The 22500-nt window shown below is 40.8% G+C and overlaps 1 protein-coding gene and 1 pseudogene across 2 annotated transcripts in view; one reads left to right on the forward strand and one right to left on the reverse strand.

The window, feature by feature from the left end:
* The window catches only part of TGFBR3 (transforming growth factor beta receptor 3), a 203270-nt gene that overhangs the window by 148058 nt on the left and 32712 nt on the right, over positions 1-22500 (reverse strand). The window lies entirely within an intron of this gene.
* On the forward strand, positions 6082-7181 carry LOC116873433 (annotated as a pseudogene).

A 22500-nucleotide genomic window follows, 5' to 3' on the forward strand; every position in this document is an offset into this window, starting at 1 on the left:
AAAGGGAACAAACATCAAAATCCAGGAGGTTCAGAGAACCCCCCTCAAAATCACTAAGAATAGGTCCACACCCCGTCACCTAATAGTAAAATTTACAAGTCTTAGTGACAAAGAGAAAATCCTGAAAGCAGCCCGGGAAAAGAAGGCTGTAACATACAATGGTAAAAATATTAGACTGGCAGCAGACTTATCCACAGAGACCTGGCAGGCCAGAAAGAGCTGGCATGATATATTCTGAGCACTAAATGAGAAAAACATGCAGCCAAGAATGCTATATCCAGCTAGGCTATCATTGAAAATAGAAGGAGAGATTAAAAGCTTCCAGGACAAACAAAAACTGAAAGAATTTGCAAACACCAAACCAGCTCTACAGGAAATATTGAAAGGGGTCCTCTAAGCAAAGAGAGAGCCTAAAAGTAGTAGATCAGAAAGGAACAGAAACAATATACAATAACAGTCACCTTACAGGCAATACAATGGCACTAAATTCATATCTCTCAATAGTCACCCTGAATGTTAATGGGCTAAATGCCCCAATCAAAAGACACAGGGTATCAGAATGGATAAAAAAACAAAATCCATCTATATGTTGCCTACAAGAAATTCATTTGAAACCCGAAGACACTTTCAGATTTAAAGTGAGGGGATGGAAAAGAATTTACCATGCTAATGGACATCAGAAGAAAGCAGGAGTGGCAATCCTTATATCAGATCAATTAGATTTTAAGCCAAAGACTATAATAAGAGATGAGGAAGGACACTATATCATACTCAAAGTGTCTGTCCAACAAGAAGATCTAACAATTTTAAATATCTATGCCCCTAACGTGGGAGCAGCCAACTATATAAACCAATTAATAACAAAATCAAAGAAACACATCAACAATACTACAATAATAGTAGGGGACTTTAACACTCCCCTCACTGAAATGGACAGATCGTCCAAGCAAAAGATCAACAAGGAAATAAAGGCCTTAAATGACACACTGGACCAGATGGACATCACAGATATATTCAGAACATTTCATCCCAAAGCAACAGAATACACATTCTTCTCTAGTGCACATGGAACATTCTCCAGAATAGATCACATCCTCGGTCCTAAATCAGGTCTCAACCAGTATCAAAAGATTGGGATCATTGTCTGCATATTTTCAGACCACAATGCTCTGAAGCTAGAACTCAATCACAAAAGGAAATTTGGAAAGAACCCAAATACATGGAGACTAAACAGCATCCTTCTAAAGAATGAATGGGTCAACCAGGAAATTAAAGAAGAATTGAAAAAATTCATGGAAACAAATGGTAATGAAAATACAACGGTTCAAAATCTGTGGGACACAAGAAAGGCAGTCCTGAGAGGAAAATATATAGCGGTACAAGCCTTTCTCAAGAAACAAGAAAGGTCTCAGGTACACAACCTAACCCTACACCTAAAGGAGCTGGAGAAAGAACAAGAAAGAAACCCTAATCCCAGCAGGAGAAGAGAAATCATAAAGATCAGAGCAGAAATCAATGAAATAGAAACCAAAAAAAACAATAGAACAAATCAACGAAACTAAGAGCTGGTTCTTTGAAAGAATTAATAAGATTGATAAACCCCTGGCCAGACTTATCAAAAAGAAAAGAGAAAGGACCCAAATCAATAAAATCACGAATGAAGGAGGAGAGATCACAACTAACACCAAAGAAATAAAATCAAAAGAACATATTATGAGCAACTCTATGCCAACAAATTTGACAATCTGGAAGAAATGGATGCATTCCTAGAGACATATAAACTACCACAACTGAACCAGGAAGAAATAGAAAGCCTGAACAGACCCATAACCAGTAAGGAGATTGAAACAGTCATCAAAAATCTCCAAACAAACAAAAGCCCAGGGCCAGACGGCTTCCCGGGGGAATTCTACCAAACATTTAAGGAAGAACTAATTCCTATTCTCCTGAAACTGTTCCAAAAAATAGAAATGGAAGGAAAACTTCCAAACTCATTTTATGAGGCCAGCATCACCTTGATCCCAAAACCAGACAAGGATCCCATCAAAAAAGAGAACTACAGACCAATATCCTTGATGAACACAGATGCAAAAATTCTCACCAAAATACTAGCCAATAGGATTCAACAGTACATTAAAAGGATTATTCACCACGACCAAGTGGGATTTATTCCAGGGCTGCAAGGTTGGTGCAACATCCGCAAATCAATCAATGGGATACAACACATTAATAAAAGAAAGAACAAGAACCATATGATACTCTCCATAGATGCTGAAAAAGCATTTGACAAAGTACAGCATCCCTTCCTGATCAAAACTCTTCAAAGTGTAGGGATAGAGGGCACATACCTCAATATTATCAAAGCCATCTATGAAAAACCCATCACAAATATCATTCTCAATGGAGAAAAACTGAAAGCTTTTCCGCTAAGGTCAGGAACACGGCAGGGATGTCCGTTATCACCACTGCTTTAGGTTTAGGAATAAACCTAACCAAAGAGACTAAGAATCTATACACAGAAAACTATAAAGTACTCATGAAAGAAACTGAGGAAGACACAAAGAAATGGAAAAATGTTCCATGCTCCTGGATTGGAAGAATAAATATTGTGAAAATGTCTATGCTACCTAAAGCAATCTACACATTTAATGCCATTCCTATCAAAGTACCGTCCATTTTTTTTCAAAGAAATGGAACAAATAATCCTAAAATTTATATGGAACCAGAAAAGACCTCGAATAGCCAAAGGAATATTGAAAAAGAAAGCCAAAGTCGGTGGCATCACAATTCCGGACTTCTAGCTCTACTACAAAGCTGTCATCATCAAGACAGCATGGTACTGGCACAAAAACAGACACATAAATCAATGGAACAGAATAGAGAGCCCAGAAATAGACCCTCAACTCTATGGTCAACTAATCTTCAACAAAGCAGGAAAGAATGTCCAATGGAAAAAAGACAGCCTCTTCAATAAATGGTGTTGGGAAAATTGGACAGCCACATGCAGAAAAATGAAATTGGATCATTTCCTTACACCACACACGAAAATAGACTCAAAATGGATGAAGGACCTCAATGTGAGAAAGGAATCCATCAACATCCTTGAGGAGAACACAGGCAGCAACCTCTTCGACCTCAGCCGCAGCAACATCTTCCTAGGAACATTGCCAAAGGCAAGGGAAGCAAGGGCAAAAATGAACTATTGGGATTTTATCAAGATCAAAAGCTTTTGCACAGCAAAGGAAACAGTGAACAAAACCAAAAGACAACTGACAGAATGGGAGAAGATATTTGCAAACGACATATCAGATAAAGGGCTAGTGTCCAGAATCTATAAAGAACTTAGCAAACTCAACACCCAAAGAACAAATAATCCAATCAAGAAATGGGCAGAAGACATGAACAGACATTTCTGCAAAGAAGACATCCAGATGGCCAACAGACACATGAAAAAGTGCTCCATATCACTCGGCATCAGGGAAATACAAATCAAAACCACAATGAGATACCACCTCACACCAGTCAGAATGGCTAAAATTAACAAGTCAGGAAATGACAGATGCTGGCGAGGATGCGGAGAAAGGGGAACCCTCCTACACTGTTGGTGGGAATGCAAGCTGGTGCAACCACTCTGGAAAACAGCATGGAGGTTCCTCAAAATGTTGAAAATAGAACTACCCTATGACCCAGCAATTGCACTGCTGGGTATTTACCCTAAAGATACAAACGTAGTGATCCGAAGGGGCACGTGCACCCGAATGTTTATAGCAGCAATGTCTACAATAGCCAAACTATGGAAAGAACCTAGATGTCCATCAACAGACGAATGGATAAAGAAGATGTGGTATATATACACAATGGAATACTATGCAGCCATCAAAAGAAATGAAATCTTGCCATTTGCGACGACGTGGTTGGAACTAGAGGGTATCATGCTTAGCGAAATAAGTCAATCGGAGAAAGACAACTATCATATGATCTCCCTGATATGAGGGAGAGGAGATGCAACATGGGGGTTAAGGGGATAGGAGAAGAGTAAATGAAGTAAGATGGGATTGGGAGGGAGATAAACCATAAGTGACTCTTAATCTCACAAAACAAACTGAGGGTTGCTGGGGGGAGGGGGGTTCGGGGGGTGGGGTTATTATGGACATTGGGGAGCGTATGTGCTATGGTGAGTGCAATGAAGTGTGTAAACCTGGTGATTCACAGACCTGTACCCCTGGGGAAAAAAATATATGTTTATAAAAAATAAAATTAAAAAAAAAATTAATTAAAAAAAAAAAAGAGTTACATTCTTGGTTTCAGCTCAGGTTGTGATCTCAGGGTTGTGATCTCATGGTCATGACCTCAAGCCCCACGTCCGTTAAGATGCTCCCTAATCCTCCTTGCTGCATATGCTCTCTCCCTCTCTCAAATAAATAAATCTAGAACAAAACAAAAAACAAAAACATTCCCCTCAAAATTACAATTTTTATCTATTTTTTTCCATTTTGCCTATGAACATTGTGAATCTAAGAATGGTACAGTTTTTTATTCCATTACATAAAAATTCAACAAAATTAAAATTCCAAGTAATGGCACAGCTTTAGAAAATTCAAAGTTATTTCATTTTCTAGCTAGTTAGTACTTATACCTTCTTTTTTTTAGAGCATTCCTAGTTCATGATCAATGGAGCACCTTAGAAATCAACTCCACACCTCCCACAGGGAAGTACAAATGGAAGCACGGCAAGTGGCTGAAATGGCACAGTATTTTATAAATACTGACGTCATCATGGAGACAATGATCAATATTCCTTGGAATTTGTATGGGGAAATTTCCAGTTTCTTTAAAAGCTCTTTTCCACTCTATTACCCTCAAAATATCCACATTTGGCAATAATATTAATATCATCTATGGAGTATTTACTATGTGCCAGGCTCTCTTCTAAGCATTTCAATTGTATGTACGTATTTATGCCTCAAATTTTATAGTATATAGTAGATATAGTGTATCTCAAAACTTTGAGATATACTATTGCCTTCACTCTGCAGCTGAAAACACTGAGATGGAATGATGTTAAGTAACTCACTCAAAGTCAAGAAGTTATTGACTTACTGAGTCAAGTGATTAAGCCAAGGCCAGCCCTGGGTGGAGCTGGGGGGGAGGGTGGAAAGAGGGAGAGTGTGCAGGGAGGGTGGGACCTGAACTAGAAGGCAGGAACCAGCATTCTGGTTCCAAAATCAAAAGGTGTTCCTTCCCAGAGAAAATGCTGACCCAAGATAACTCAAGGAGTATGTCAATGAGTGATGACCTAAATACCTGTCCTCTTTCTATAGAAAATGAAGCTACTGGCACCTTAAAGAGAGATACAAACACCAAAGAAAAAATGAAGCTCAGATTTCCTTAATTAACTGTGCAACGTTCTCAGCTAATGTCATTTTAATTTTACATATATCTTCTACAATCTAAAATAGTCTTCACACATCACCTAAGAACAAATTTTAAAAGCCTTCAGAAAAGGGAACTACTTAGACTTTCTATGTTAAATTTTCACTACATTTTTCTCCTACACTGTAATGTTTTGATGGCTTTTTACAATTCATATTTCTGACCAACTTGTTTCATTAGCACTCAAAGTAGAATTAAGCTCATATAACACCACTGGGGTCATAGTGTGAAGCTGCTATCCAGCAGAGCTGATTTAAACACCCAATTTGGACAGCATGGTATACCTCTGCCTTTGACAAAATTAGAAACCTTTCTTTCCTTTCTAGAAAATCTTCACATATCTGAATGTATCTGAAAGTTGCAAATAATCGTAAGATTATTATAAATATTTTTTTTCCTGAGATCTCATTTCCCATCCTGACAGGTTCTCCTTCAGCTCAGGCACCAAGAATAGGCCACGACATACAAGTGAAAGTGAGAGTGGCCCAGCGTGGCCTGGGCATGCCCAGGGTGGATGCAGCGGCCTGGGCCCTGGGAATGCCCCATCGGGAGTTGGCAGCTGAGCATGGAACAGCCAAGAGGAGCAGAGCCAGCTAGTGGTGTGCGAGGGGCAAGGCAGGTAGGAGACAGGTGGATGGAGTGGCCAGAACAGCCAGGTCCTTCATGATGAAAAATTTCAAGATGCTTCTCTGTCCTCCATGTAGTTGGTAGTTTGGGTGGTGAAGAAATGGCTGAGAGTGTCAAAACTTCTCTCTAGGACCTTACCCGGGGAATCAAAGACTCCCATCTGGGGAATTTGTACCATCTCAAAGCTCGATGCTCACATTCAGCACAAGAGAGAGGAGAAGTGTGGAAGAAGGGCAGAGAATGTCCTCGCACCCAGGAGAGCCCAGAGTACAGAAAGGAAGCAAGAGAGTGAGCTATGGGGGCGCCTGGGTGGCTCAGTTATTAAGCATCTGCCTTCAGCTCAGGTCATGATTCCAGGGTCCTGGGATCAAGCGCCGCACGGGGCTCCCTGCTCAGCAGGAAGCCTGCTTCTTCCTCTCTCACTCCCCCCCCCCCTTGTGTTCCCTCTCTCACTGTCTCTCTGTCAATTAAATAAATAAAGCCTTTAAGTGAGCTACATATCATCAGTAGAAGTCTCCTCTTGTTTTATCAAGTGTTTTTTCCTGTACTACAGTCAGTAACAGACCAAATTATTGGTGATCCATCACAACATGGAGATGTTTGGTCATGGCTGGAACTCTTCCTTACCTCAGTTTTCAGTGCTCATTGGGTGTTCCCTCTGTGCCTAGCAAAGTTGTAAATACCATTTCAAGACAGCTGATTTGGAATTTGAGGCACCGGGAAGGAAGCCTCACCCATTCCCCAGTGTCAGCAAGTAACTGCTGACATGCTCTTCAACCTTTCACTGCAAGCTCTTTCCCTCATCCAAGGCATGTATGTGAGACTCCTTCCCATCTGCTTTGTGCGTCAGCTGGTTAGTTCTCTGGGTATGTCCCCTCCCTCCTCGCTGGACTGCTGTGAGTATCGTTGGTCCAGTAAAGGAACACAGAAAGCAATTGGCCTTACTACTTTGGATTTGGTTTGCCCATGGCTTTCCTCACAGAAATGCAGTCCTGATATATTACTGGTGGTGGCCTCTTCTCCCTCCTTTCCTGCATTCATTATCAGTGCCAATGAAGCAAAGACCCCTGGCAAAGTATACCCTTTCCAGGGGCGTCTCTTCTCCGGGGTGGTTTTCTTAAGCAACTGACTCTTCCACAAGACAGTCTACCTGCAGTCTGTCCTGAGTAGCTCAGCCTCTGCAGAGAAATTCCCTTTGCCGCATCCGCCTCCCACCAGGCCACTGAGTCACCTGCCATCCAGAGGGGATGGGTGGGACTGGAAGGAACCCGTAGGAGTTCTCTTCCTTGTCCCCTCCTCCACCAGGGAAAGCAGGACCTGCTCTTCGAGGGACCCCCTGCCTGTTCCCTTCTCTCTGAGGAACTGGGATTTCTGTCTCTGGTGCGCATAAAGTGGAATCTTCCTGACACCAGTATGAATGGACCACAGGTTTCTCTGCAGGTCTTTCCTAGCATTTGCCAGCCCCCATGCCTGGACCGATGTGAATACTTTTTTTCTCCCTGTGCCATTTACCCTCCTAGCTCCAGGTCCTGCTTTCTGCCACCCTTGGATGAATGGATTTTAAAATTCTGGCTGCTATATTTTATGGACCTGTTATTTTTGGTATTTTTCTGTGAAGGACATATATTGGATGTGGGAGGTAAAGGCGTATCTATCTCGTTTGCTCCTGATCACTCCCTTTATAGCCATCACAGGCTATTGTTCCTTGTAACTCAGGTTAGATTTTCATCTCTTTGGCTCTACTGTAAAAAACAAGCCTGAAGAATGGGACAGAAGGAACAACCTCACAGCCAGACCTGCTGAGTTTGGGGGAGTGATTTTCTTTCTTCCCCTTATAGGGGAAAAAACTTTTTTCACTGGTACATTTAAAGATTCCCAGCTATAGAGAGGTAAAAGTTTTAGACAAGTGCCCCTACAGCACTGAACGCTCAGAGAAGCTGAACTTGGAATTCTGAAGGTCTGAAGGGTACTGCTGGCCACTACCGGGTTGTCTGGTATTTCAAAAGAATACTGGGTGCTGCAAATAGGAACGGAAGGGATAAACTTATTAAACTCATGAAGCCTGTGATTGGTTGATGTTCTCCTGTCATTTCACAGAGACGAAATATGGGGAGGGGCAGATGTCAAACACTTGTCCAATTTTAAAATGTCACAATTAGGGGCACCTGGGTGGCTAAGATGGTTAAGTATCTGCCTCAGCTCGGGTCATGATCCCCAGGTCCTGGGACTGAGCCCCACGTTGGGCTCCCAGCTCAGTGGGGAGTCTGCTACTCCCTCTCCCTCTGCTTCTCCCCCTGCTTATGCTCTCTCTCTCTCAAATGAATAGATAAAATCTTTAAAAAAAAAAAGTCACGAACGTGAGCTGGTTAAAGTGAAAGCGACATTGACATTTCCCTGCACTAAACTGAAAACACATTCACATTTGAGTGTTTAATTGTTAATTCCATCACTTGAATACTGAGCACTTACATTTCCCAAGTTCTTACAGCTGTTAGAGATACAGCAGTGAACAAGGTGATCAGCCTTTACTTTCATGGAGTTTCCATTTAGGCAATTAAAAAAATATGGCAGATAAAACTTTGAAACACAAAGCTCCTCTTCCAGGAAAGGACATATGCAATAATGCACGGGGTGGCGGGGGGGGGGGGGTGTTCTGCAGAGTGAGGTCCAGAGACCCAGGCACTGCCTTTCCCCTCTGGCTCACTGCCCCACCAAGGCTCCGTGGAACAAATTCCTCCGCCAAATGTGCACCCAACTAGCTCAAAGCAGCTCCATCTACAAATAAAAGCCCTACTCCTTTTATGAAGAGGGAGCAAAGTCCTTTAAGTCCCATTGATACACCATTCATTCTGGTCACTTTTAGACAACCCTTAATTATCAAGAATCCTTTTACCTCCCTGTCTCCATTCAGGTGGGTTATTTGTTAACCAAATTCCACGCAGCTCTACAGGGCAGAACTAGGGGCTGGGAGTGGAGGTTTACAGCCTGGTGGATTGCACAACACAAAGAAGAATTTCCCAAGGGTCAGGGATATTTCAAATTCAAGTAAAGGCTAGAGGCTCAGTCAATAGGATATTAGACAGGTGATTTATGCACCAGGCTGAACTGAACCAGGTAATCTCTAAGGATCCTTAAAATACCAACATACCACAAATCTAGAGCTCTAGTAGTAAGCCTTATGAATGTAAAATCAACCCAGATGTAACCTATCCTAAAACATTACTTGAGGATAATGTTACTAATGAGATACAAACTCAGATGTCATGAAGAAATAACCAACCTAAAATATACCACATGTTAACCCAGCAATAGTTTTAATAACACACCAATACTCATAGCTATGGCTCAGCAGAGCTTAGCAAGTGCCTGGCGGGGTTTTGAGCATGTGAAGCATCATATCTCATTAAATCTGGAAAACAGTATAGTGAGATGGAGGCTCTTACTCTATTAGCTCCACCTTACAGATGCGGATGCTGAAGCAAAGAGAGGTGACAAAGCTATTTATTGGCAGACCTGGGATTAGCACCAGGCAGCTGGCTCTCAAGCCTGTGCTCTGAAGCACTATGCTCTCTCCTAAGCTGTCTTACTGGGAGCTGGAGAGCATTTTCCTCTTCGACTGGGTTACATAAAGATTCTGAAATAGTTCACTATTTAAAGGAAACTTTGAAATGTGATGCATGAAGCTTTTCTGATGTAAGATAATCATAAATTTCTTTTCTAGATATACTACATACTGAATTTGCTGTATTTTACTAAACTGTAGAAGTACTCAGAAAGTTAGGTCAGCTTCCAAATCTTATTTCCAAGTAGTAGCTTAAACACTGGAGGAATCTGGCTCAGAATCAATTACAAAATTTTCCTATGACAGTGTAACAAACACACACTACATTAGATATTTATATTTCTGCTAAATATCAGAGATGCCCAAATTGGTGATTATGACAGAGCTGGCCCTCAACTGTGGCAGTTTCCATTACAAAATCCACATTAGAGGAATTCAGGATCCTGTTTAAAAACTGATTAAGACTGATACTTAATAGGACAATATATTCCTGGCTTTCCCCTCCCTTTTGTTTCTTCATCTTTAAAAACTTGGGGTGGGGGGGGAGGGATGGGGAGGCTGGGTAATGGACATTGGGGAGGGTATGTGCTATGGTGAGTGCTATGAACTGTGTTAAGACTGATGATTCACAGACCTGTACCCCTGAAACAGATAATACATTACATGTTATTAAAAAACAACAACAAAACAACAACAACAAAAAAACTAAAGCCATCAAGTCTCCTCCACTTAAACTGAAAAAGGAAAATGTTAGTTCCAAAGTTTGGAATTCTTAATACATTCCAGCTGTCCCCTTTTTTTTAAGTCTACATTTACAAATATTAAAGATGTCTAAGAAGTCTTAATCAAGTCTTTTTAAAAAGTACTAAAATAACTAATTTCATTAAGATTTTAAGTATATAAAGGATATTACAACCTAAGCCTGCTTCAGTATAGATCTCAGTGATATACGAAGAACCCATAACAAAGGAAAATGACTTACCTAAGTACGTATAAATCTCCACACAAAAGTTTACATGTACATACACAGAACATTATAGCACAAAAATTCTAGGAAATCACACACTTTTTAACTTGTGACACACATAAACTGACCCCCCAAAATATTCAGCAATAATTAAAAATCTTCCCCTTACTCAGTATAGTAAAAACCAATTAAGATCTAAAACAACAATTTTCTGAAGGGGACACTGAAAGAAGTCATTTTATAGGCCTAAAAAGTCAGAACGGGACTCTCAAATCCCTGCCTCACAAATACTACTATATCCTATCCTCTAGATAGGACCCTTTTCATCATTAACTTTGTAAATACCGCTCTCTAGAAATAACATGAAATGCTCCACCACAATGCCCATCCTGCCAAGATGACATCTTTGAGAGCAACAGTGATGGGGAATCATAGAATTTGGGAGCTGAAAGAAATCTGAAGATCCTTAGGCTCATCTCTCTTAACTGCCAGGTGAAAAAAACAGATAAAGAGGTACTGCGTGACCTCCTCAGGGCCAAGACTTTTAGGTGAAATCCTTCACTGAAACTTCATTTGGGCCACAAGATTCGCCCCCTCCATGTGCTAAAATAGCTCTACATTTACTTAGCAAGCAGCAATTCTGAAAGGTTTTGGTCTTAGGTTCCTTTTATGCTTTAAAATTACTGAGGACTCCAAAGAGATTTTGTTGGTATGAGTTTTATCTATCAACATTTAGCACAACAGAAATGAAAACTGAGAAATTTTTTAAAAATATTTAAATTCATTTAAAACCAAAAATAAACCCACAGCATGCTAATGCAAATATTATCTCTTATGAAAAATAACAATTTTTGAAATATAACAATTTGGTGAGAACAGCGGCATTGTTTTACATTTCTGCAAACTCTTTAACATCTAGCTTAACAGAAGACAGCTGCATTTTCAGATCTACTTCTGCATTCAATTTATTGTGATACATTGTTCTGGTTGAAGGATATGAAGAACTCTGGCCTCACACAGACATGTAATTGGAAAGGAGAAGCAAATCTTAACAATCTTTTCATATACTTGTGGCTAGCTATCTCTTCTTTGATATTTTACCTAAACTCATTAAGTAGTCATCACTTAAAGATTATTTGTGATGTGCAATCTGAATTGCATAATAAACTTTCCATATGTTGTTACATTAAAATCCATTGCTCTCAAAATACTGAGTAATTACAAAGGTAAAACTAATAACCTTACAGCAGAGAATTCTGGCAGGTACCATTTTAGCCAAGTGAAAAGGCCAACATCACCAGTAATAAGACATATCAACTTAATGTAACCTCAATCTGACACCCTGAGAAGGGCAAATTACCTGTATGTGCCTTCCCAACAATGCATAATCTCAATCATGAGAGACTATCAGATCAACTCAAACTGAGGAACATTTTCCAAAACAACTGGCCACTCTTCAAGTGTCAAAGTCACTGAAGACTGAGAGCTGTCACAGACTAGAGGAAACCAAGGAGACATGACAAGTAAATGCAATGTGAGATTTTGAGTTGGGTCCTGGAATAGAAAAAGAGCATTAGGGGAAAAATTGGTGAAGTCCTAATAAATTCTATACTTCATTAATAATACTGTACCAAGATTAATTTCTTAGTTTTAATAACAGTTCTATGGGTATGTGTTACTATAAGGTGAAGCTGAGTAAAGGATATGGGAACTCTTTGTATCATTTATGTAAGTCTTCTGTAAGTCCAAAATTATCTGAAAATAAAAAGTTTTTAAAAATCAACCGCTTTATCCTGCACTATCAAGATATGAGATCTTTTATTACCCTCACATGATTCTGTAACATCATGTATTGGCCATCTAGAAAATCACGGTTCACTGAGTTATGCAAATATGCCAGATATTGACATATTTCTTTTATGATATCAAAAAAATCACATTTCTTCATATTTCCATTGATCTCATCAAAAAAGTATTTAACTATTCAGAAACTGCCATGGTCATGGGGATGAATATAAGTTTTCCAAAACTTTTATTTTTGCTTGAAAAATAAAATCCTTCATTGGCAACTAATATTGTAAACTGTTTTCTTTGAAATCACAGGATCACTTTGTTCATTTTCGAAAAATGCCTGCCAAGTACCAAAGGCTAGATAAGCATCGTTGGGTCAGTTGTCCTTTCAAGTAAAATGGTATTCCATGAAAAACAGACCAGTTCAGCTCACAATTCAAACAACTGCACAAGTGTTTCCTCAAAATGGCCATGGCGCTCTGGAATGTAGAAGAGCTACTTGCCTACTTCCCATTTCATCATAGAGGATGTGAAAAGGACATGTATTTGAGGGTTTTTAACTTCTTGGCAAGAACATTCTTTTTTTTTTTTTTAAGATTTTATTTATTTATTTGACAGAGAGATCACAAGTAGGCAGAGAGGCAGGCAGAGAGAGAGGAGGAAGCAGGCTCCCTGCTGAGCAGAGAACCCGATATGGGGTTCCATCCCAGGACCCTGAGATCATGACCCAAGCTGAAGGCAGAGGCTTTAACCCACTAAGCCACCCAGGCGCCCCTTGGCAAGAACATTCTTAACTGCAACTGGTGTGTGGCAGTGAGGCACTACCTTGATCCCTATAAGGCACCAGCTGTTTTCTCCAATATTCCTTTTATGCCATCAATGCAATGTCAACCTAGTGCAAAAGACAACTCTGAATTACTACAATAACAGTTCTGACCTCACCAACTCTTGAGAATGTCTCAGATCCATGACCACACTTTGAGAGCCACTGGTTTAAAGAGCTCCTGCATGAAATGTACCACCACGACTTAAGCCAAGGTAAAGAGTACTAAAGAGTCTTATGCCTAAGCTTCATTGAATATTTACCAAGAGGCAATAGCTTCTTACTGTCAAAGACATTATCTAGTGACAGATCCAGTAGCTGTCTTCAAAACAACCACCACAGGTCACTCAGACATTGTCTTACCTAAGAATCTGAAGGCAGTGGACCTCCTTACCTGGTCTCCACAGGCTAGTCCTCATCCCAATACCACTCCCTGCTCCCAAAATAAAATACATTAAGGTTCAGACTGATTACTTTAGCAAAGTTGCTTCTCTTTATTGTACTTTATGAGTGAGACAGGGTTATTATTAGTGATTTGTTCAAAAAACATTAAGCACCTACTATGTGCTAGGGATTGATCAGTGAATGGTCCCTGCCCTCTCCCTGAAAGGTCACATTTAAGCAGAGACAAAGTCCTCCACTTTAGAATTTTCATACATACTGAATAGCTACGCCAGAGCTTCTGCAAACTAACTTAACTTTTGTGGAGCTTATATTTTGGTCGGGGGGCGGGGGGGATAAATAATAAACATAAGTAAATTATAAACATGTTTTAAAGTGAAAAGTGCTACGAGGGGGGAAAAAAACAGCAAAATAAGAAGGGATGGACATACCAGGAGTTCAGAGGGATTACAATTTTAAGTAGGATGGTTAGGGATGGTTAGGGTGGGACTAAGCCTACAGGTACTACACAGATGAGAAAAATTACCATTAGGTAGTCTCACCCCATTGTTTCTGGGTTCTCCTCTCTCCCCTACTACCTTTCTTAAGGATTCATGCCTATCCTCCAACCTTCAACTAAAGGCCAAGTCACTTCCTCTAGAGAAGCAAGGTCTTCTCCATCCTGGCTCCAGACTCAATCCTTAGGCTGTTATGTTGCTCACTTCAAAGCCACCTAAGTCCTTAGCTCACCCAACAGCAAATCTGCCAACTCCCAGAGAAATACCCTGACCTGCCTTATCTCTGTTGGGATTATACAGTTGAACAATGAACTCACACTGGTGTGTTGCAGCTCTTTCTTTTCCCAAATATACAGGTTCTCTAAACAAGGCTTAACTTTGTAAAGACCCACTAGTGCCACAAACTGCTGGCTGCTTTACATGCATTTCATTCTTCTGATAATCAACAGACTAAGAGTAATTAGCAGTATTCCATAGACTAGGGAACAGAAGTTCTGAAAGTCATCACTTGGGACTCAAACCTCCAAAACAAGAAAAAAAGAAAGCTTTTTATTCACAACCTCCTCCCAACTTTGTCACACACTGTAACACTTCAGTGCTCCCACTGTACTGCTTTAAGCAGAACATAAGGTAAATAAACTAGTCATTGACAAGGTCTATCTTATCTGCAAAATTGTATTTCATGATCAGATCTGATTTTTGAACCAACTATATGCCTGAATAATAAGACTTACAACTTAAAGGACTGGGTAAGTATGTTCACCATGCTAACATTTTCAAAGAACACTATTTTTAATAGTTTCCTTTAAAATAAACACAACCCGAGGTGCCTGGGTGGCTCAGTCGTTAAGCATCTACCTTTGGCTCAGGTCATGATCCCAGGGTCCTGGAATCAAGCCCCATGTTGGGCTGTCTGCTCAGCAAGGAGCCTGCTTCTCCCTCTCCCTGCTCTTACTCTCTCTCCCACGCTCTCTCTCTCTTACCTAAATTTAAAAAAAAAAAAGAAAACTTAAAAAATAAATAAATTAAATAAATAAACATGGCCCTCTGATTTATACGCATTATCTCATTTATAATCACCACAACAGTGTGGTAGATACTGCTGATATCTCTATTTTTGTATGTGAGGACACTGAGGCTTATACAGCCTGCAAAAAGCAAAACCTGGGCCTGAACCTATGTCTGAATCCACAGCCTAAGGTCACAACTACCATAAAATTTCTGTCAAGAATGAACACTGTGATGGAGAATCTTTTACTAAATTAAAGTATAACAGTCCAACAGATTCACTTTGGTAAAGGCCGCAGGCATTCCTCACATTTGGAGCATAAAATCTCTACAAAATCCTTTAGTTACAAGTCTCAAATAAAGCTTCCTCAGAGTGACTGCGCTCTAGCAAAAATATGCTGGGAAAATCCAAGGGTAGAGTAAAGGCCACAAGACTTTCAGCCTCTGGATTCTGATATTGCCCCTAACTCTGACCTTTAGTCCAAAGGAATAAGGATGCTCATTTCACCTCAGTGAAGAGATGTTATGGCTATCCCCTGGTCAGGAACACCAGTTTGAGCCTTGAGTAAAGAACATATTTCTCGGGCGCCTGGGTGGCTCAGTGGGTTGAGCCGCTGCCTTCGGCTCAGGTCATGATCTCAGGGTCCTGGGATCGAGTCCCGCATCGGGCTCTCTGCTCGGCGGGGAGCCTGCTTCCCTCTCTCTCTCTCTCTCTCTGCCTGCCTCTGTGTCTACTTGTGATCTCTCTCTGTCAAATAAATAAATAAAATCTTTAAAAAAAAAAAAAAGAACATATTTCTCGGGGCACCTGGGTAGTTCAGTCAGTTAAGCATCTACCTTCGGCTCAGGTCGTGATCTCAGCATCCTGGGATGGAACTCAGTGTCCTTGGGCTCCCTGCTCAGCAGGGAGTCCCTTCTCCCTCTCCTCTCCCTCTGCCCCTCCTCCTGCTCATTCTCACTCTCTCAAATAAATAAATAAAACCTTTAAAAAAATGCCGTATTTCTTAAGTACACACCGAATTCCTGAGTTCCTACAATTTAGAACAAAGCCATCCAGGTCAATAACTCACTTCAGCAGCAGCCCTAGTTATCTGTGCTTGAGCTCACTCACCAAATGGCCAGAGGAAGAATTAGTTTTCATCATGATTAATAAAGAGTAGTTTGAAGAAGACAGAATTATAGCTCTAACAGAGGTTCTCAAACCTACTTCTAATGAAACAGTCAAGCATAATGAATACCGTTCACATGTGGACATACTATAGTCTTCAAAATAAACTACTGAAAACTACAAAAAGCAGTGCTGAAAGAAACTAAAGAAAACCTACAAAAATAGAAGTGTATACTATGTTCATGGATGCCAAAACATACATGACACTACAGATTCTGTGTATTTTTCATTCTATCAATGGCAATCATAACCCCTTCCTCTCCCACTCAAATATAAATAATCATGGTTTAGGGTAACTTTGAATTTTGTTTTATCTCTTTATAGAAAATCACTCTTTAAGACAGCAATGTAACTATTAGTTGTAACATTATTCATGATATGTTACAATTTATGTGGGAAATACCGGTTAGACTTGACACTGTGGCACAATATTACTTTCTAAAATAAAAATGCAACAAGACTAAAAAAAAGGGGGGGAGGCAGGAAAAAAAAAAACCATAGTCATTTATTTGTTCAAAGGCTTTACTGCCAACTTTAAAAACATCTTTCATGTTCTCTCACAGCTCTGAGATCTGCATTCCTCTTATCAATTCCATCAAGATGCCTGGGAGCCATTTGCAAAAAGGGTTAAAAGTCCAAAGTTGTGCCTCTAGGTTTGCTGGATGAGGAGGAGGCAGGTTGCCCAAAGTCTCAGGACAGCCAGCCTCACACAGAGTAAACAGAGGCCACTGTGCTCTCAGGAATAAATTCCTCAACCAGAAACACACTCTGCTAAGGGTTTCATGTAAGATTTTTTTCTGATAGATTCCAAGCTGAGTAGTAAACAGAAATAACAGATTTTGGGGGGCCTTCCTTGAGTTCAGGAAGATCTGACAATATCATGAAACAGCCTAGCGCAGGCCTCTGAAATTTTTCATTAGAATTCTTTTCTCCTGAATCATGTTAATAAAGTACGATTTGGCCTGGGATTTGTACATAACTACTGACTCATAGGCTGCTCAGGCCCAGAAGGATGGGGAAAAAACACTGAGTTTGTCAGTAGGAGGCAGGGCCAGGCCCGGGGACTGAAAGAGTTCTGGAGGGATGTTTTCAAACAGTGCTATACACTGCTTAGAAAACAGCTCCCTTATATAATAATCAATTGGCTCTGAGCTGTCTGAAATATTCTTCTCTACTTTCATCTTCAACTGACTGCACTGCTTGTAGTCACCAGCACTGGCACCTGGCCCAGAAAGCCTCAGATCTCTCTCATCTTGAAGGGGCAGGAACTTCCATTACCTTTCTACAATTCAGTTATCTGAGCTAACTCTAGATACTATTATTTTATAAGCTATGTCAAACGTAGCAAAATGCAAGCCTATTTGGTCCCTTCAAACATACAGCATATCCTGAACTTAAACTGGCATGCACCTGATTTCAAATTGAGATTTTTGAACACCATTTTCCAAATGCAGTAGCAGTTTGCTGCCCTAGGCCAGCCAAACAGAGGAAATGAGGAATCTGATTTGTTTTGGGGGGGCGGTGCGTGGATGGGGTACTACTTAAGGCCTGATCCTGGTGCCTTTGAAATTTAACACTAAAACCTAAACTATTTCATAACAAACTAGAGTTCCCTTCCCTCTCCCTAAGAAGAGGCTCTTGGGAAGTATTTATTTAGTTAATAAATTTTAAGTAATTGTGTTTCTCTCACAAAACAGAAAACAAAACAAAACTCCTAGAAGATGTTGAGTTCCCTAGCTCAGAAAGGTCTGTAAAAGCTCCATCCGCCAAGAGCCTGGAGCAGTAAACTGGGAATTCAGGGAACAATGTGGCCACAAGCACTTCTCCAAAAAGAAAAACAACTCCCCTCTTGGCCCAACTCCAAAAGGCAATTGAGCTGGGTAAGGTCCAGGTTAATCTCTGAACAGCCCCTCTGCCAACTTTCTCCTACACGCATTAGGTTTTTCAGCATGGGCTTTGCAAATAATCTAAAACAATTAATTAGTGCTTTTGAATTCACCCCGTACCATTAATGAACCACTGCCAGACAGCCTTTGGTAGTGTATTTCCAGAGCTAATTAAATGTGGCAAAACAGAGGACACAGACTTGCTGGGCATTCGATAGGGCCAGACTGTGAGACCTGAGCAGTGGCAAGTGAAGCCATCCTTGCAGACAATTCTGGGGAGACAGAGGTGGGGGGAGGGAGGGGATGCTGGGGTCAGGCCCTCAGGGTCCCTTACAATATGTCAGACACTTCTCTCAAATTATATAATTATCAGGATATTGAAGTTCAGTCAATTCATTCACTGTAAAGACTTCTTTTGTTGGTCTAATGAGTGAAAATTCTTAATTCGGTATTTGAAAATTTGGTATTGCTTGCTTCTAGTCCGTACCTCCACACCTCCACCCATACCCCAAAGACTTGTGTTCGAGTTAAGAAAAAAAGTGTGCAATAGTTTTAAACACTAAATATTAAAATAAATCTCATCCCAAAATTCCCGTCTCTCAATCACAGAGTACACTCCCATAACCTCTATCATGTGGGCAATCTTTCCATTTTTTTCACTATCTAATGCCACACAGAATTCCAGACTGCTCCACATGCATAGCCAGCAAGATAAACACATTTTTGGGAGGCCGAGAAAAAAGCTAGCAGGGGGGCACGAAGTAAAAATGTTGTTGCATTCCTCTGGATTTTTCTGGTCCAATTTCAAAAACAGAACCACCACCACCTGGGGCTTATGGCAAGCTCCAGGGCTGTACAACCCTGCCCTCCTCTACCATGACATTGATGAAGTCTGAGAAAGCAAATCAGAAAACTTTACAAACCAGTAGCATAATAAAGTTATTTTTAAAAGACAGTTTTTCAGGGACAGAGGTTAAATCTTCTCTGTGTCTTATCCCAGTTTTTAATACACACGGTATCAGCTCCCTAACTCTTAAAGATATTGCAGAATCCACAGCTAAAGTAATAGCTGCTCAACAAAAATCCCTAGACTCTCTGGCCAAAGTTCTTGCCAATAAGAAAGTAACTGATCGATTATCATTTCGCTGAGCAAGGAGGTGTCTGTGCTGTGGCCAACCCTGCTTTCTGCACCCGGATTAACACTGCTGGGGAAGGTGAATCTCAGGTACAAGAAACACTGGACAGGGGCACCTCACTGGCTCAGCTGGTAGAGCATGTGACTCCTGGCCTTGGGATTGGGAGTCTGAACCCCACGTTGGGGGTAGAGTTTACTTAAAAAAAAAAAAAAAAATCACTGGACAAGCCACTTGGCTGAAGAAAGGAACTCCTTCAACGGAGCCTTCCTTTGACTGATTTTGATGGGTTTGGGTCCTGGGGACCATGGCTCCAAGGTACACTCCAGACACTGGGATTACCTGGTTTCTAAGAATCTTGACAATCGCCCTACAGTGTTACAGTGTCTCAAAAGCTTTAAACTCATGTTCATAGCCACTAACTACCAAGCAAATTATTTCCCTATGACCAGAAAGCTAGAAAAGAAACGGAGAAAATGACCAACTTAAGTAACATGAACCTGAAGGTGTGACCTGTGAATGACTACCACACAGACGGTCAACAAGAGTCTGTGAGAGATTCAGACTGGTAGCTGGGAGTGGCTCTAGTCCCTTCAATTTTGATCCTATTTCTCAGGCTGAGAGTGTGATCATGGGGGAGGAGGGGATTGTTAAAAAACAAGGTGACAGGCTCAGAATGGAGTTATTTAGGCTAAACCCCACATCGCCATATTGACTGAATCACAGTTTCAGTTCTCCCAGAAATAGAGCCTTACATGACTTACACATGCCTTACAGACCCCTGCCTTCCCCTAAAGAAGTGACCTTGCTACAACCTATTCACCTCTTACTGGTACAAACTTCCTTATCCCACTTGGGCGCCTAGGTGGCTCAGTTGGTTAAGCATCTGCCTACAGCTCAGGTCATGATCCCAGGGTTCTGGGATCAAGTCTCATAAGGGGATCCCTGCTCAGTGGGAAGCCTGGTTCTCCCTCTGCCTGCTGCTCCCCTGCTTGTGCTGTCAAATAAATAAATAAAATCTTAAAAACAAACAAACAAACAAACAAACTTCCTTGTCCCACTCTCTCCTGCCGGTCATTCTGTATAGCTCCTTGGAGCTCTTTTCTGTCGCTGAATGGGATGTGACCCGATTCATGAAAGATTAAATAAAGGCAGTAAGATCTTTAAAATTAAGTAGTAAATACATATGGTATCAAAATGCTTCATAAGTATCAATCACAATGGGTGAAATTTTTTTACTCCTGAAAAATGTTAATTTTTTAAAGTTCTGGCTTGGAGTCTGATAATAGGAATTAAATAGGAATCAGTGAGGAAGTCAGAGTTTAAACCTAAAATAGCAGCAGCAGAAATGAGGTGTGTCCCACTTAAAGTTAACTTTTTAATTTTTTTAAATTTTTTATTTTTTTTTAATTTTTTATTTTTTTTTAATTTTATTTATTTATTTGACAGAGAGAGATCACAAATAGGCAGAGAGGCAGGCAGAGGGAGAGAGGAAGGGAAGCAGGCTCCCTGCTGAGCAGAGAGCCCAACGCGGGGCTCGATCCCAGGACCCTGAGACCAAGACCTGAGCTGAAGGAAGAGGCTTAACCCACTGAGCCACCCAGGCGCCTCTAAAGTTAACTTTTTTAAACACCCTTTTTAACCTACCTCAATTCCCCCTTTATCCAGTCATCGGGTACCATCCTTCATTATCTAGAGTCTCCTGGGCCTAGTTGCCAGTACCAATGTCCCTAGGCTCACTGAATTAACACAAGTCCCCTGCCTTGGTCTACTAAGTCACAAGGCAAGAAATGGGAAAAGACAAAAGAGGTATATGACAGGAAAAACTGGGGAAAAACTGCTTCTTTAGTAACTGTGATGATTGTGTTGAAGTGTAGCCGCAGCTTATAAAGATGCACCTGGTTTCTACGGGTACACCACACTTATATCTGCAGAGCACAAGGTCTCAGACTTCATTCCCTCCAACCACTTTCCTCTCCAGCACATGACTCCCTCAGACCCAAATGAGTTTATTGAAAGTTTTTCAAGATAGCTATTTCAAAATCAAGCTAAAACCAAACTCCCATTTACAGCAGTAAGAATTTTCTAAAAGGTATTTGCAGGCTCTAGGTTACAATTAGAGCACTGACAAAACAGACAACCTATGCGTTCAAATGTGGCCTGCAGACCGGCAGCATTGACATTATATGGACCTGTTAAAAAAATGTATAGTCTGTGACATATCAAGAACTATTAAAATGGGAGCCTGGGTGGTTCAGTCTGCCTTTGGCTCGGGTCATGATCCCAGGGCCCTGGGACCGAGCCGCAAATTGGGCTCCCTGCTTGGCGAGGAGGCTGCTTCTCCCTCTGCCTGCCGCTCCCTCTGCTTGTGTCCATCCTCTCTGTCTCTCTCTCTCTCTCTTTCTCTGTGTCAAATAAATACATAAAATATTAAAAAAAAAAAAAAGTAGGGTGGCTACCAGAGTGGAGACTTAGAGTTAACTGGGGGCCTATGTGAGGCTGCATATAGCCTTGCAATTTTTACTCAAGAGTGAGACAGAGGCACTGGAGTGTTAGAGCAGCAAACTGATATGATCTGAACAATGTTTTAACAGGATCCCTGTGGCTGCTGTGTTGAGAACAGACTGTTGGGCAAAGATGCATTTGGGGATACTGGTTGATGGCTATTGTGATAACTGAGCAAGTTGAGGGTGGCCAGGATGAGATTTAAGAAGGGAGGACCCGTGGGAATGAGATGCTTATGAAATCAAGAATGATTTTGCGATTTTCACATGTTTTAGGGGAAGAAAGAATAAAGACTTCTATCTCCTATCAGTGGAACATTAGGCCATAATCTGTTAGTAAAGATAATCACTTCTACATACCAGTAAATGCTGACCTTAAAATAAACCATCTAAAAATCTCTCCCCTCTATGAACGACTGTTCTTGAAAAACCATGCTGTTAAAAGCCTGAACTCTCTTCTCAATTCACTTACTGTCTTGACTGCCAAGTCTCATTCTTTTCATCCCCTAGATGGTCTTTTTTTCAGGATTATGGATTTTGAGGATGTTACCACTTTTTGCAATAATGCTTCTCATAATAAAACCAATGTTTCAGAGAAATACAGTTGTGCCCATCCTTATACAGTAAATGTGTTATATGTAAACTCATTTTTATAAATTAATGTATTACGCTTGAGGTTGATAGGGCAGGTTCTTTCCT

Source organism: Lontra canadensis, unplaced genomic scaffold (genome assembly GCF_010015895.1).
Source record: "Lontra canadensis isolate GAN:19392208 unplaced genomic scaffold, GSC_riverotter_1.0 scaffold33, whole genome shotgun sequence".
Taxonomy (NCBI): domain Eukaryota; kingdom Metazoa; phylum Chordata; class Mammalia; order Carnivora; family Mustelidae; genus Lontra; species Lontra canadensis.